We start from the raw sequence: 17,808 nt of genomic DNA, 5'->3' as shown, positions 1-17,808 counted from the left end.
AATAATTTTAATACTAATAATTTGTGCAGTGACCAAACTGGCAATCAATTATGTTAGCAACTAAAATATTTGTCACTAAATTAATGATTATATATGTGAAAAATGAAAGTCATGCTTTTTGCAACCAAAGTTCTTTTTATCTTAGCGGCGAATTTAAAGATTAGTCTGATTTATTGTCTTTATCTTGATCGAGTTTCTGTCAAACCATGCACTATATCTACAATGTGTAAAGTGTTACGTGCCACATGTCCTTTGATCCACCAATTAAGGATATCTAGACCTAGATCTAGAATAATTGTGCACATCCCTAATTAGTATGGTTAGCCAATATACTCGGCTATGTAATCAAGCCTCCACACTCTTTGTAAGTTTACTCTTGAATTATTAGTGCAAAATACATGTCGAGATCACTCCATGACTTGCATTTTGAGAGTGCAGATTGCTAGAGCCTTCTCTTAGATTTTTCCTCTAGCCCTCCTCCCTATGTTGGCCTTACTCTTAGGAACCTTCTCCAAATCACTTTCACTGCCATTACCTCTCCAATCTTCGGTGCATCCTCCTCCTTGCTGCAAGGAAGCTTCATTCAACCATCAAAATCATCCATGGAGCTTCATTATCTACTATATCAAACTCGTAGCATTATATTTATTTATATAAAAAATGATAAAACACATTTAGCTAGAGGATGGTAGATTATTCTTTTTCTTTTTCGAAATTCAACTCCCTTATTTTATTATTTCACTTAGGAAGTTTTAATATTAGGTAATACAAATAAAAGTTAAATCCTCCTAAGTTTAAATTCAATCATCTAAAAAATCTTATGTTTTTTTCTTAACATAATACATGTTCTCCAAGTTAAGTTAAGTTCAATAGTTTTTTCATCTCAATATTTTTTAAAATGCTTGCAACACTACAACAAGCATTTCAACTCAGAATAGGTGGCCAAGTTGGTTTTGGTTTAATATAAGGTAATTTTTATTTGTCAAATGTTCGTCGTACTCAAAGCCATGGAAGATGCAAATGAAATGTTTCGTTGTGAGATTAGATACTCCCTTTTAAAGGTAATGAGATATTTATTCTCTATTAGTATTGTATCAATTTTGGAAACAAAATACTTGTAAAATAACCTTGATCCAGCTAAAGAAAATTAAATACTTATTTTATTAGAGATTTAACTTAATTATCCTAAACATATTACCCAAACACATTAGTAAATGCTGAATTGAACTAGGCAAAATGAAAATAATAAAAACAACATAAAAATTGAAAAAGGTTTATGCAATACTAATCTTAAACTCTTAAGGTAGATAACCTAAGCTACACATTGGTTTGAACAAGTTGGAACCACTGGCTTTGAGGGTCATCAAGACATAAAGAATCATCTTTTACGCAAATACACTTTGAAGTGACAATGGTGGATGAGTTAGAATCCTTTTGCAAGCAAAGTTGTCCCTTGTGTTGATTCATAGTTGCCAAGTGAAGTTTAGACAGAGATACAAATTTCCAAGAGCTGATATTCCCTTCACAATCGGAAACTACAACTGCAATCCCTTCACCAGCTGCTGTTAAGCACTTCTTAGTGCCATGTAAAAGGATTTTAGTCGCATTCTCTCCACGAACCCATCTGTTTTTGGTCTTACAACTTCCAAGTTCAACTTCATTCTTGTCATTCACTTGAGCACATTGACCAGATAGTGGGTGGTACAAGATATTTACAATGGGGTCCTTAGAGATAGGTTCTGCATCAAGAGCACACAACTTAGAAATAAGATAGGATATTATGTGTTTGAAAAAAAATGATAACTGATATCATAAGTTATTGAAATTTGATGATAACTATGTTATTTTAAAACCATCTTATGAGTGATGTCAATCTAAGAGTGCATGATATAACTGAACTTATTCGTTTAACTCAAAAAGCTTACCGAGATTCTTCCTTTGCAAAAGCTGGAACTTGTCAGTGAAGTTGGGATATCTAAGGTGATGCCATGTTTCATCCATTACACCAAATGACTCATCAACTTGAACCTGGTCTTTCTTAATATAGTAGGTACCCTGGAAAGCCCAAAATCCCCAGTCCAAATCCTTTCCAAGAAGATAGGTTTGGAGGCATGTCAAGAACCTGTTGTCTTCCACTGAAGAACCTTCCTCGTTGAACCCAAACTCTGTAAAAATCAAAGGAGTTGCATTCTTGCCCGTGGTAAGGAATCCAGCTCTATAGTCTATCGCTTTAACGTTGTTGGCACATATCCTATTCAATGGTTGCTTTGTCCATATCTCTTTCAATTTGAGTGTCCCAATTCCAGACCATGAATACAAATGTGTCTCAAACACCATTTTCTTACCCAAGTCTATCTTCAATGGTTTTCTCCTTAAGAACTGCAACTCAGTGTCATAGTTCAAACCTGAGATAAGCACAAGCACATTTGGATTTGTCTTGTGAATAGCCACTGCTCCTTGGCTCATGTACCTGTACCAATCCTTCAAATTTTGGCGAGGACCATGCAACTCATTCCTCAAACTCATTGCTACAACCTGTTAGTAAACCAAAAGTAATAACAAAGTCATCTTGTATTCAATTTTATCCAAAGAGAAGGTAAAAAGTCAAACTATTATCTCTAAGTTCAGCCCTATACTAAAATCTGTGAACTTTTAGTCTATAAATATAAAGGTTACCTGCAAAACTTTGGCAACACGTATGAAAACTTTCTAACAGAGATAAAGTTCTAACAGGTCGTGTAAAGAATAAAACTTCTACTTCTTTTTTACAGGGATTAAAACTAAAAAAATAGAAAAATTAATAGAGATCAAAGAGCATAGTTGAGCGAAAAAAAGGAAAAAGAAAAGTACATACGACATGATTTTCGCTGAAGTGTTTGGCTGCCAAAGTAAGGCCATGCACCCATTCCTGAGGATTGAAATGTCTGTCATGGAAGAAGCCATTCTCATCATCATCATCGCAACACCACATTGGCTCACTCACATGGTTATCAAGCAAGACTTTCATGTTCTGAACTCCAAGTTCATGAACAACAGCATCAAAGGCCTGAACATGTGTCATGGACAACACAGAAGGATTGTTCTTGGCAATGCCTTCAACCACTTCGGGTACATCCAACGAAGCAAAGGTGGCATTCACATTCTCATCGGCATAGCGTGTCCACATGTAGATTGCATAGGTGAGACGTACGCAGTTGAACTTGTGCTTCACAAGTTCACCAACAATGTCCTTCATGGCCCTTTTGTCAAGACCCTCAGGGATCATTGGTTGAAGGTGGCCAGCCCAATTGGCACATACCAACTTGACACGTTGTCCTGTCGCTTCATCCATGATCCATCTGTTGTAAGTAGATAAAGGGTATGCATTGCAATGCGACACATAGATGACTACAAGGAGGAGAATAAAGACAAAACATGAACGTATTCTAGACATTTTGGCTTTGAATTGAAAAGAACTTTGATGTTTGAGAAGAAAGCATGCAAAATAAATATATAGAGTTTTTGTGTTTACATTTAGTAACAATGGTAACAATATTTTTTCATCCCAATCCTTTTTTGTTAACAAAGTTTCGTTGTAACTTATTAACTCTTTATTTTTCTATCACCGTCATCTACTTGTTATTCATGTTGAAAAACAATAAATTGTATCCTTTGTTTAGGTCATTAACTACCTGTTAAGCTTAAACATGGCATTCAAAAAAAGTATTAGGTTTGAATTATGTAACATAGTTTCTAAACATATCAATGACATTTTGAGTTTCCTAGTTTCCGTTGTCAGGAATTCAATTAGTCAATGTTGTAAGCAATTTTCCATGTTATATGTTAGAGGCTTAATCATCAAAATTATAGATTATTTAGTAAGTATATACGTTTTACGTTTATATAAAATAAAAAAAAATGTTATTTAATGGTCGAAATAAATAAGTTCCATTCTATGATAAAGAGTCGTCATTAAATTACATTTAAAGTAAATTAGTTGTCAAAATAGTGATGAAATAATTTTAATACTAATAATTTGTGCAGTGACCAAACTGGCAATCAATTATGTTAGCAACTAAAATATTTGTCACTAAATTAATGATTATATATGTGAAAAATGAAAGTCATGCTTTTTGCAACCAAAGTTCTTTTTATCTTAGCGGCGAATTTAAAGATTAGTCTGATTTATTGTCTTTATCTTGATCGAGTTTCTGTCAAACCATGCACTATATCTACAATGTGTAAAGTGTTACGTGCCACATGTCCTTTGATCCACCAATTAAGGATATCTAGACCTAGATCTAGAATAATTGTGCACATCCCTAATTAGTATGGTTAGCCAATATACTCGGCTATGTAATCAAGCCTCCACACTCTTTGTAAGTTTACTCTTGAATTATTAGTGCAAAATACATGTCGAGATCACTCCATGACTTGCATTTTGAGAGTGCAGATTGCTAGAGCCTTCTCTTAGATTTTTCCTCTAGCCCTCCTCCCTATGTTGGCCTTACTCTTAGGAACCTTCTCCAAATCACTTTCACTGCCATTACCTCTCCAATCTTCGGTGCATCCTCCTCCTTGCTGCAAGGAAGCTTCATTCAACCATCAAAATCATCCATGGAGCTTCATTATCTACTATATCAAACTCGTAGCATTATATTTATTTATATAAAAAATGATAAAACACATTTAGCTAGAGGATGGTAGATTATTCTTTTTCTTTTTCGAAATTCAACTCCCTTATTTTATTATTTCACTTAGGAAGTTTTAATATTAGGTAATACAAATAAAAGTTAAATCCTCCTAAGTTTAAATTCAATCATCTAAAAAATCTTATGTTTTTTTCTTAACATAATACATGTTCTCCAAGTTAAGTTAAGTTCAATAGTTTTTTCATCTCAATATTTTTTAAAATGCTTGCAACACTACAACAAGCATTTCAACTCAGAATAGGTGGCCAAGTTGGTTTTGGTTTAATATAAGGTAATTTTTATTTGTCAAATGTTCGTCGTACTCAAAGCCATGGAAGATGCAAATGAAATGTTTCGTTGTGAGATTAGATACTCCCTTTTAAAGGTAATGAGATATTTATTCTCTATTAGTATTGTATCAATTTTGGAAACAAAATACTTGTAAAATAACCTTGATCCAGCTAAAGAAAATTAAATACTTATTTTATTAGAGATTTAACTTAATTATCCTAAACATATTACCCAAACACATTAGTAAATGCTGAATTGAACTAGGCAAAATGAAAATAATAAAAACAACATAAAAATTGAAAAAGGTTTATGCAATACTAATCTTAAACTCTTAAGGTAGATAACCTAAGCTACACATTGGTTTGAACAAGTTGGAACCACTGGCTTTGAGGGTCATCAAGACATAAAGAATCATCTTTTACGCAAATACACTTTGAAGTGACAATGGTGGATGAGTTAGAATCCTTTTGCAAGCAAAGTTGTCCCTTGTGTTGATTCATAGTTGCCAAGTGAAGTTTAGACAGAGATACAAATTTCCAAGAGCTGATATTCCCTTCACAATCGGAAACTACAACTGCAATCCCTTCACCAGCTGCTGTTAAGCACTTCTTAGTGCCATGTAAAAGGATTTTAGTCGCATTCTCTCCACGAACCCATCTGTTTTTGGTCTTACAACTTCCAAGTTCAACTTCATTCTTGTCATTCACTTGAGCACATTGACCAGATAGTGGGTGGTACAAGATATTTACAATGGGGTCCTTAGAGATAGGTTCTGCATCAAGAGCACACAACTTAGAAATAAGATAGGATATTATGTGTTTGAAAAAAAATGATAACTGATATCATAAGTTATTGAAATTTGATGATAACTATGTTATTTTAAAACCATCTTATGAGTGATGTCAATCTAAGAGTGCATGATATAACTGAACTTATTCGTTTAACTCAAAAAGCTTACCGAGATTCTTCCTTTGCAAAAGCTGGAACTTGTCAGTGAAGTTGGGATATCTAAGGTGATGCCATGTTTCATCCATTACACCAAATGACTCATCAACTTGAACCTGGTCTTTCTTAATATAGTAGGTACCCTGGAAAGCCCAAAATCCCCAGTCCAAATCCTTTCCAAGAAGATAGGTTTGGAGGCATGTCAAGAACCTGTTGTCTTCCACTGAAGAACCTTCCTCGTTGAACCCAAACTCTGTAAAAATCAAAGGAGTTGCATTCTTGCCCGTGGTAAGGAATCCAGCTCTATAGTCTATCGCTTTAACGTTGTTGGCACATATCCTATTCAATGGTTGCTTTGTCCATATCTCTTTCAATTTGAGTGTCCCAATTCCAGACCATGAATACAAATGTGTCTCAAACACCATTTTCTTACCCAAGTCTATCTTCAATGGTTTTCTCCTTAAGAACTGCAACTCAGTGTCATAGTTCAAACCTGAGATAAGCACAAGCACATTTGGATTTGTCTTGTGAATAGCCACTGCTCCTTGGCTCATGTACCTGTACCAATCCTTCAAATTTTGGCGAGGACCATGCAACTCATTCCTCAAACTCATTGCTACAACCTGTTAGTAAACCAAAAGTAAGTCATCTTGTATTCAATTTTATCCAAAGAGAAGGTAAAAAGTCAAACTATTATCTCTAAGTTCAGCCCTATACTAAAATCTGTGAACTTTTAGTCTATAAATATAAAGGTTACCTGCAAAACTTTGGCAACACGTATGAAAACTTTCTAACAGAGATAAAGTTCTAACAGGTCGTGTAAAGAATAAAACTTCTACTTCTTTTTTACAGGGATTAAAACTAAAAAAATAGAAAAATTAATAGAGATCAAAGAGCATAGTTGAGCGAAAAAAAGGAAAAAGAAAAGTACATACGACATGATTTTCGCTGAAGTGTTTGGCTGCCAAAGTAAGGCCATGCACCCATTCCTGAGGATTGAAATGTCTGTCATGGAAGAAGCCATTCTCATCATCATCATCGCAACACCACATTGGCTCACTCACATGGTTATCAAGCAAGACTTTCATGTTCTGAACTCCAAGTTCATGAACAACAGCATCAAAGGCCTGAACATGTGTCATGGACAACACAGAAGGATTGTTCTTGGCAATGCCTTCAACCACTTCGGGTACATCCAACGAAGCAAAGGTGGCATTCACATTCTCATCGGCATAGCGTGTCCACATGTAGATTGCGTAGGTGAGACGTACGCAGTTGAACTTGTGCTTCACAAGTTCACCAACAATGTCCTTCATGGCCCTTTTGTCAAGACCCTCAGGGATCATTGGTTGAAGGTGGCCAGCCCAATTGGCACATACCAACTTGACACGTTGTCCTGTCGCTTCATCCATGATCCATCTGTTGTAAGTAGATAAAGGGTATGCATTGCAATGCGACACATAGATGACTACAAGGAGGAGAATAAAGACAAAACATGAACGTATTCTAGACATTTTGGCTTTGAATTGAAAAGAACTTTGATGTTTGAGAAGAAAGCATGCAAAATAAATATATAGAGTTTTTGTGTTTACATTTAGTAACAATGGTAACAATATTTTTTCATCCCAATCCTTTTTTGTTAACAAAGTTTCGTTGTAACTTATTAACTCTTTATTTTTCTATCACCGTCATCTACTTGTTATTCATGTTGAAAAACAATAAATTGTATCCTTTGTTTAGGTCATTAACTACCTGTTAAGCTTAAACATGGCATTCAAAAAAAGTATTAGGTTTGAATTATGTAACATAGTTTCTAAACATATCAATGACATTTTGAGTTTCCTAGTTTCCGCTGTCAGGAATTCAATTAGTCAATGTTGTATGCAATTTTCCATGTTATATGTTAGAGGCTTAATCATCAAAACTATAGATTATTTAGTAAGTATATACGTTTTACGTTTATATAAAATAAAAAAAAATGTTATTTAATGGTCGAAATAAATAAGTTCCAGTCTATGATAAAGAGTCGTCATTGATAAGTGTTTAGAATGCGTAAATTTTTCATATAAACATGAAACTTATCATGCTTTAATTTATTATATTTTGTAAGTAAACAACCCATTTTAGCTTATAATTATAGAAAGAGGTATTAAAAAGAAGAAAAATAAGAAATTGATGATTTTTTGATGATTTAACAACAATTTTTCGAAGAGTTAAAAATGATGGAGCTGAGTGTAAAATCCCGACCGGATATTTTTGATTCAAATATATTTATTAATAAATAATTGAAAAGATAACATTTATTCAACACATTTCCCAAAACGTGGAAAAGAAAAACTTTATCATAATTGCCAAAATATTTAAAACATAAAATTTAGTTCAACCTTACATATCCAAATTCAAATCGAATTTCATATCCAGATTACAATGTAATAAAAATCATAGTAGAAATAAAACCCCAAGTTACCCGCTCCAATGCTAAGTCTCACCAGCATCTCCTGCAACATCAACTGTTCCCATGTAACGAGTTACATGATCATCGCTAATCACAAACAGATTGGGTTTCTCGGTGTTTGTCGCGCCAACCTCATACTGGCATAATACTAGGATTCTATAAAATTGATATGTTTTTTTAACATTTTCCCTTGTCTAAATTTTGTGGATAATATAGACTATTAAGGAAGTCATTATGGAGCTTGTCTGCTACTAGTTGGATTGGAGATACATGCTATGGAGAGAATTCATTAATTTTGATTTGTAGAAGAGAATATCAACAACAATGATGTTGAAAGGACACGCTATTCCATTAGCCCACGGGAGAGAGTAATAATATACTTGTGAAGTAATGATTAAGAGGAATAGGGAGGAAAATGATTTTCTACACCTCAATAATTTCTTTCGCACCCCATAAAAATTTGTAATGTGGAATAACTATCTGAAATGTCAATTTTATATTTTAGATTATACTATTCAAAATACTTTTTATTTTCTATTATGAAATGGTTCATCTTACGGTGTAGGACCCCCTTTAACAAACTCTAACCCTATAAGAATATAATGCAACAATACCTCAAACAAGGTAACTTTATATTTACTATACAATATGCTACTTTCTTTACTAGGATTCATTGGAATCTCTAGCAGAAGGGCGTCTTTTAGATGCCAAATAAGGTAAATCACTGTGTTGTTTATTTTTTCTACAATTTTCTATCATTTGGTAGATAAAAATATTTTGAAGACATCATTTCAAATATGTCTCCATGCATGTTTATATTTGGTTAACTTTGGTCTTTTCATTTGATTCTTGTAGAAAGTAAAACACTCATTAATTAATGCACTTAGTCTTCTTTGTAGCAATTGTGTATTTTTTTATTAACTTACCCAAGGTATTGTATAGTGAATTTTTAGTTCTAGTTATTGAGAATATGTATGGAAGAATTTTAGGTGCATCACATTTAAGAGAAATCTTTTATCGCATGGGGCTAAGTGACAAAGACATTGTCACACTATCTAGAGGCACACACTACTAAAAACTGTTATAGATATCCAAGAGTTCTTATTAATTAGTCAATAGTTAAAGTGTTAACTTAATCTTTTTCATTAATATTATTAACTAATCAGGGAAAGGCATATAGAGATGGTTTTGATAACTCGTATTTTGTGTAAGATGTTTACTTGCATGATTACCAAAATATTTACTTCTAATTTATTCAAAATCTTAAAACATTGAAATTTTGATATATAAACATAGTTACTGAAAGGGAATCATAAGATTTATTGTCTGGCCAAACAAACCAATATAAAAGTGAAGTGTGTATCTTATCCTTCTTCTTATTTTTTACATTGCATGTTATTTTTATCTACACTAACTTAGAAGGAGAGTCGATGAAAGAATATGTATAGCGAAAATAATTTTAAAAAATCAGTTCATAGAAGAACTTCTCCCTAAGTGCCTCCCAAGTCACTGGTTCTCATCGCTCCTCCGGTAAGCATGTACACTGTGAAGGCCAACCTGTTCTCTACGGGGCACATCTTTGCATAAAAAATCCTCTCCATGTCCTTTAGCCATTAGTCCACGGCATCAGGACTTGTCTTACCTCCAAACTTCACCAGGTGGTGTTTTAGAAAGTCCTCCAGGCTCCACTCCCTGACTGTAGGTTGTGGCTCAAGATCAAAGACAAGTGCAACCGTTCTGTTCTCCTCCAGCTGCCAGAGGGCTTCCATATGTTGCTTGTGGGCATCCTCATCAGCTACCCTTGCAGTCTCCATCTGCTGCATTACTAGTTGTTGTTGCTTAAGTGATGCAGCCTATCGTTGCATTGATGCCTCATGTTGCTGCATCATAGTCGTACTTTGCTATGTCATAGCAACCACCATCGCTTCTATTGCCCTGGTGATATCAGGTGCATCGCCTTGAGAGGATTGCAGAGTCCTACGAGGATGTGCCATAGTTCACTGACACATACGAAAACCGTTTGTCAGATTGATAAGACATGAACTTAACTAAGAAGACTCAAAATGACATAGAGAAAGCTAAGTGGACATCCAAGTTCACAGACCTAATACCATAAATGTAACACCCCATTTAAAATATAACCCTAATTAAAGAGGTATCACACATGCATAAAATGGCGCGGTCCTGGAGTATAAACTTCACTCCACACAATTGTTCAAACGGAGACAAAAGAGGAACTAGGCACACCACGATGCTAAATACAGAAATAATAAAAAGGACATAACAGTAGTTGATGATACATCAAAAGCCAAGACAATACATGGGTCATAGCCCTAGGGAAAAGCCCAAATAAAAGAAGTCCAGTCCAGGTAGACTATGCAGCGGAATCATCCCTTCCTTGTTAACCTCGAGTACCTCTCACATCTGCTCACATCAATAAATTGATAATCATCACAAAGGAGAAGAGCCACATACAAAGCAACCAAACAAGCAAGAGGGTAAGCCAAAGTATAAAACATTTTATCATACAGATACATATTGTTTCACAGGCAAATGATTATGTCAACCAAATTATGTTTTGACTCGCAAACCATACACTAAGACTCAGACTCAACTCATCCAGATACATATAATCTAGTCGGATTCAGCGGATGCTTGCACTTGTGGTGGATTTTCCTTCTCACCCCCGAGCTAAATGTTACATTACACATGTTACAATGTCTCAATCCCCCACATAGAAGGTTAGCCCCTCATGAGTTTCAGGCCTCCTGCTACTCTCTCCACAAGAGTCAGTCCGCTCTATGTGAGACTAACTGACTCCTTAGAGTTTCAGAATGCAACCTTACCTTGAATCCTTACCAAATTATATAGATGGGGCACCACCATGAATTCCTACTAACAAGGGTCATGGAATTACGTCCCGACCACTGAAGCACAATCATGAGGTCTCGCCTAGAGGCTCATGGAATTAGGCACTGACCATATACCAATCATACTCAATCAATCAAGTAATATTTATTACACATATAAATATCATGCCCACCTTCATAACCATTCCTCATTCATATACCTTGTTGAATCAATAACAACTCATCCTTCCTAAATTCATGAATATAGAATTTTACCTCATGCCAATACCATGCTGATGAGTCATTATTTTCTTCCATTCCACTAGCCTTTGTGCACCCATTAGACAGTTGATTAGTGCTTAATTGTTCATCATTAGAGTGTTTTTCATCTGTTGGGCTTTATTGGACCACTGTTCCGAATTTGGACTAATTTCACATTATTTGGCCTAATTTTTGTTTTTAATTATTTTTAGGTATTTGGGTGAAGCAATTTTGGAGCTTGGACATTAATATTTAGTTTCCCACATCATTGCCACATCATTTCCATGTCATTTCCACGTTAGCAAAGTCAATGGGTCAACATTTGAGGCCCAAAGTGGCATTTTTGTAAATTTGAGTGGTAGAGTGGCAGTTTTGTAAATATGAGTGGCAGGGGTGATATGACCACGAATTAGGTCTGCATGAAAGGAGACCAGTCACTCCATCATCTTCAACCTCTCTTCAAAACCTCCATTTTCGTTCTCCAAGCTTCCATGGACGTGCCCCTTGCGGTTTTTCACGTTTTTGGCTCATTTTTACCGTTTTTATGCATATTTGACAGCACCCATTGAGGGTTTTACGTTTTGAATTCGTTTTCTTGCTTGGGCAGTTCGTTTTGTGGGTTTTATACAACTGGAACAACATCCATTAATGGGGTTTTCACATTTATATATGATAGCACCGTTTTGCATTCCATTTAAGCTTTGAAATCTCTATTTTTGCTCTTAAATTGCGTTTTCAGATTTCATAAGTTAGGGTTCTTGGTTTTGTTTTTGTGATTCTAGTTTTGAAGTGTTTAATTGCTCATTTCCATGTCTAGCTAAATTCGTGTATTGACTCCTTGATGAAGAATGCAATGAAGCTTTGAGGTTGTGCTTGTTTTGTGAAATCTGCCATGTTTTTGTTCTGAATTCGTGGAATGCATGTGTTGAATCTGTTAATGCTTAATTTACAGAGTAATTGAATATGTTTTGGTTAAGATACGTTCATGCTTAATGTATGTAGCTGAGCTGTTACGAATTTAAGGATGTGTGCATTGCTTAATTACATAATGAAGCTAGATTGTAATTTTTGCTTAGTGAATTATTATCTAGTGGATTGAGATAAGGCGAGTTGGGGTTAATTTGGTGGCCTATGATAAGTGAAATTGCGTTTGAATCAAGGATGTCAATACGATTTTAATCACTGTAGCATTTAATTTAATCTGTTGATTAAGATTCTGAATCTGTCTGCCAATCCCCCCCTGTGTTTTATTGTTGTGTTCATATGGAAATTTCGCTTTGAATGAAAATATTGGTCGTTGGGAGACGACTTGGTTCACTTTCATGTACTGCATTTTATATGTTTTAATTTGGTGGGGTACGACCTCTATCAAATTTTGCGCCGTAGCCGGGGACCAATCGTTTCGTTCAAAGTAAAATTTTCAGTGTGTTTGTGTTTCGTGTTTTGGTGTGTGTAGTTCAAGTGTGGTTGAGTTGTGATGTTAATGTTGTGTTAAGTTCAGTGCCTGTTTCCATTCCTATGTGTTTCTTTGTAGTGTAGTGTGAATAGTGTCGCGGCGCGCATGAATAGTGTCATCTAGTGTAGTGAATAGTGTCCGAATTTGGCATTTAACTTCTGGATTTTTGTTCTGGTAGCTACGGTGCTTGTTTTGACTTGAAATTGTTTCCCCCCACTTCTAAGACATTGAACTTGATAGTAAAAATAGCTGGAGCAGTTGGTATGGTCTGAGTTAAGAGATTCAAAAAAATTTTGGACTGATTTTTAGTGAAACTTCAGAGGACCATAACTTTTGCTTTGGTTATCAGAATCACTATTATTTTATATGCATTTGGGGTGGAATTTGATTTCCCACCTTGCTTAGACCCGCTCTGGCAGTTTGCAAACTAAGATTCTCTAGAAAATGCCATTTTCTACATTTCAGCAATGATTTTTGTGATTTTTCTTCATTTTTTTTACTTTTGAAAAATTGTTAAAAATACTTGTGCTTTGAGTTTTGATCTAATTTTTTTTGTGCTTCTGTTTGACCACTCAAAGGAATAGGCTACCAAATTTCAAGTCATTTGGAGTTTGTTTGAGTATACTTGTAGTTATACCCTATGTTATGCCAATATCACTAAAATTAATGCTTTTTGGTGCATGACTAGGGGAAACCCAAGTGAATTACAACCATTTGATCCTGAGATTGATAGTGACTTTTTGGTGCATGACTAGGGGAAACCCAAGTAGGCATCTTAGGAATCCGTCTTTGCATGCTCAATATTTAGTGACTTTTTCTGACTCTTCTGATTCTCATCATACTCTTACACTTCTCATTCCTTGCATTCTGAGCATACTGTTTATTCTGAGCATTTTGATTTTGATATTGATAACATGGCTCAACCTCCTCCACCTCATAAGAGAACCATGAGTGAGCTCACTGCACCAGAGTTCACTTATGATAGTTTATGTATTCAATACCCTGAGGAGGAGGTTCCATATGTGCTGAAAACTAGTTTAATACACTTGTTGCCAAAGTTTCATGGTCTTGCAGGTGAGGATCCGTGCAAACACTTGAAGCAGTTTCATGTCGTATGTTCCACCATGAAGCCTGCAGATGTACAGGAGGACCATGTATACTTGAAGGCTTTCCCTCATTCTTTGGAGGGTAATGCGAAAGACTGGCTGTACTACCTAACACCCAGGTCCATCACAAGCTGGGATGACCTGAAGAGATTATTCCTTGCCAAGTTCTTTCTTGCTTCAAGGACAACAGCCATAAGGAAGGAGATTTTTGGCATCAAGCAGCAATCTGGGGAGACCCTTTATGAGTACTGAGAGAGGTTCAAGAATCTCTGTTCAAGTTGCCCACACCATCAGATCTCTAAACATCTCCTTTTGCAGTATTTTTATGAAGGTCTGCACCACATGGATCGAAATATGATTGATGCCGCAAGTGGTGGTGCCCTTGGTAACATAACCCCAACTGCAGCCAGACAACTAATAGAAAACATGGCTTCAAATTCTCAACAATTTGGCACTAGGAGTGATGCCATAGTTGTTAGAGGTGTTCATGATGTAGGATCAGCCGAGTACACGAAGAAGTTGGAGAGTAAGATTGATGCTCTTACCACACTGGTCAACCAACTTGCTTCCAATCAGAGAGCTCCAGCTGCAAGAGTTTGTGGCCTTTGTACATCTGTTGATCATTTTACAGACTCTTGCCCAGCATTGCAACAACAATCTTCTTCTTCTACACCAGTGGATACCCCTCAGGCCTATGCAACAAATATTTTCAACAACAATAGGCCCCAACAGCAAAAACAAAACCACCATGATTTGTCAACCAACCGATATAATCCAGGATGGAGGAATCACCCTAATTTGAGATGGGGAAACCAGGGTAACCAGCAGCAGCCCCAACAATTTCAAAATGTGCAACCACCTCCACAACAAGAGTTGCACCTGCACCACAACCTGCTCCTGTTCCACCTATACCCACACCAGCACCTGCTGCAGCACCTGCACCTTCTTCTACTTCATTGGAGGAGTTAGTCAAGATGATGACCCTTCAAAATATGCAATTCCAGTAGGAGACTAAGGCCTTAATCCAGAGTTTGACAAATCAAATGGGGCAGATGGCCACTCAGCTAAACCAGGCACAAGCTTAGAATTTTGACAAGCTTCCATCACAGACGGTGGAAAATCCGAGGAATGTGAGTGCCATTACATTGAGATTTGGGAAGAACATTGAAGTTCCCAGTCCCGAGCCTACACCTTCAAAGGAAGTCGACCCTGCCACACTTTAGAGAAAGCGTGATGCTCATGCAACTGGTCCTTCCACATCTGGTGTGACTTCTACCCCTTCCACCTCTACTGTTGCACCTTCCATACCTCTTCCTTTCCCTCCAAGAGCCATTCCAAGCAAAAAGATGGAAGAGGTTGACAGGGAGATCTTAGAAACATTCAGGAAGGTTGAGGTGAACATACCTCTGTTGGATGCCATTAAACAGATTCCCAGATATGCAAAGTTCTTGAAGGAGTTATGCACGCACAAGAGAAGGCTAAAGGGAAACGAAAAGATCAGCATGGGCAGAAATGTGTCAGCATTAATAGGTAAATCTGTTCCTCAAATTCCTGAGAAGTGCAAGGACCCAGGTACATTTTGTGTACCCTGCATCATAGGTAACAATAAATTTGAAAATGCAATGCTTGATCTTGGTGCTTCAATAAATGTAATGCCTCTGTCTATTTTTAAATCTCTTTCTCTTGGACCCCTGCAACCTACGGGTGTGGTGATTCAATTGGCAAATAGAAGTGTTGCCCACCCCGCAGGTTTGGTTGATGATGTTTTGGATCGTGTTGGTGAATTGATTTTCCCTGCTGATTTTTACATTCTTGATATGGAAGAGGGATTTTCAGATGGTTCTGCACCAATCATTTTAGGCAGGCCATTTTTGAATACTGCACGAACCAAAATTGATGTCCATGCAGGTACTTTGTCCATGGAGTTTGATGATATTGTTGTGCGATTTAACATTCTGGATGCCATGAAACATCCTTCAGAGGATCATTATGTTTTTCACATGGATATTATTGATGATGTTGTTGATGGATTGATTTCTGATTTTCACTCTTTGCATGCATTAAATTATTCATCTGTGTCTGAGTTATCTGAATTTGCATGCATTGATGTTTTTGATTCTAATTTTGATTCTGATTTTGATTCTGATGATGCTGAATATGATGTGGATAATGTTGAATCTACTGAGTTTGACTCTCTGGATGTTGTACCTATTGACTTTGATGTTATACAATCAGGTTGCACTAACCATGTTGCAGGAAGTACATATGCATCTGATTGTTATGCTCAGGTACAGGCTGTGGAACCCATTTCTCCCTCCCCTCTAGTTCCTGATATTCAGCCAGCATCCAGTACTCCAGAGTTGAAACCACTGCTAGGAAACCTCAAGTATGTCTACTTAGAGGAGGAGGACAAACTGCATGTCATCATTTCCACCTCCCTCACTGCTGAATAAGAGCAGAGGTTGTTGCACGTTCTTAAAAAGCATAAAAAGGCAATTGGATGGAAATTAGCTTACATCCCTGGTATTAACCCATCAACATGCATGCACAGGATATTGTTGGAAGATGGAGCAAAGCCAGTGAGACAGCCACAGAGACGACTAAAACATGTCATCTCGGATGTTGTAAAGAAGGAGGTGACCAAGCTTCTACAAGCTGGGATCATCTACCGCATTTCTGACAGTCAGTGGGTCAGCCCCATCCATGTTGTTCCAAAGAAGACCGGCCTCACTGTAGTCAAGAATGAAAAAGAGGAGTTGATTCCAACAAGAGTGCAAAACAGTTGGAGAGTTTGCATTGACTACAAAAGGCTAAATCAAGAAACCAGAAAAGACCACTTCCCCCTGCCTTTTATTGATCAGATGCTTGAGCGTTTGGCAGGTAAGTCCCACTATTGCTTTCTTGATGGGTTTTCTGGTTATTTTCAAATTCACATTGCACCTGAGGACCAAGAGAAAACCACATTCACCTACCCCTTTGGCACTTTTGCCTATAGGAGGATGCCATTTGGCCTATGCAATGCCCCTGGTACATTCCAGAGGTGCATGCTTAGCATTTTTAGTGATTTTCTTGAAAAATACATAGAGGTGTTTATGGACGACTTTACTATATATGGGTCCTCATTTGATGCATGTTTGGATAGTTTGGGCAGAGTTTTAAACAGGTGCATCCAATCTAACCTTGTTCTCAATTTTGAGAAATGTCATTTCATGGTAGAACAAGGCATAATATTGAGGCACATAATTTCAAAAAAGGGCATTGAAGTTGACCTTGCCAAGATCTCAATTATTTCACAATTGCCTTACCCCTCTTCTGTGCGAGAGGTTCGTTCTTTTCTTGGCCATGCAGGGTTTTACAGGCGCTTCATTCAAGACTTCAGTAAGAAGGCTCTCCCACTATCCAACCTAATGCAAAAGGATGTTGACTTCATCTTTGATGAAGGATGCAAAGAGGCTTTTGATTGCCTCAAGAAGGTCCTGACCACAACTCCAATCATTCAGGCGCCCGATTGGACAACCCATTTGAGCTTATGTGTGATGCATCCAACTATGCATTAGGGGCTGTTCTAGCTCAAAGGATTGATAAGCAGCCGAGGGTAATCTACTACGCCTCCAGGACATTAGATGCTGCCCAATCAAATTACACCACAATAGAAAAAGAGCTCCTTGCGATAGTTTTTGCACTTGAAAAGTTTTGATCTTATCTGCTTGGTTCTCCTGTTGTTGTGTTTACTGACCATGCAACTCTTAAGTGCCTATTGAAGAAGGTAGAATCA

General features: G+C 36.7%; 1 non-coding gene and 2 pseudogenes across 1 annotated transcript; all 3 read right to left on the bottom strand.

Annotated features, from left to right (window-relative positions):
* Positions 1-1,317: 1,317 nt before the first annotated feature.
* Positions 1,318-3,433, bottom strand: LOC114191252 (glycosyl hydrolase 5 family protein pseudogene; annotated as a pseudogene).
* A 1,878-nt stretch (positions 3,434-5,311) lies between these two features.
* On the bottom strand, positions 5,312-7,420 carry LOC114191251 (glycosyl hydrolase 5 family protein pseudogene; annotated as a pseudogene).
* A 6,802-nt stretch (positions 7,421-14,222) lies between these two features.
* Positions 14,223-14,329, bottom strand: LOC114192847 (small nucleolar RNA R71). The gene has a single exon (XR_003606166.1). It is a non-coding gene; the product is annotated as a small nucleolar RNA R71 (small nucleolar RNA).
* Between the last annotated feature and the right edge of the window lie 3,479 nt (positions 14,330-17,808).

This window comes from Vigna unguiculata, chromosome 7, assembly GCF_037176805.1.
Source record: "Vigna unguiculata cultivar grain cowpea cultivar isolate G323 ecotype 2 chromosome 7, ASM3717680v1, whole genome shotgun sequence".
Lineage (NCBI taxonomy): Eukaryota > Viridiplantae > Streptophyta > Magnoliopsida > Fabales > Fabaceae > Vigna > Vigna unguiculata.
Note: the sequence above shows the minus strand (reverse complement) of the source record. Positions and strands in the feature narration are given on the sequence as shown.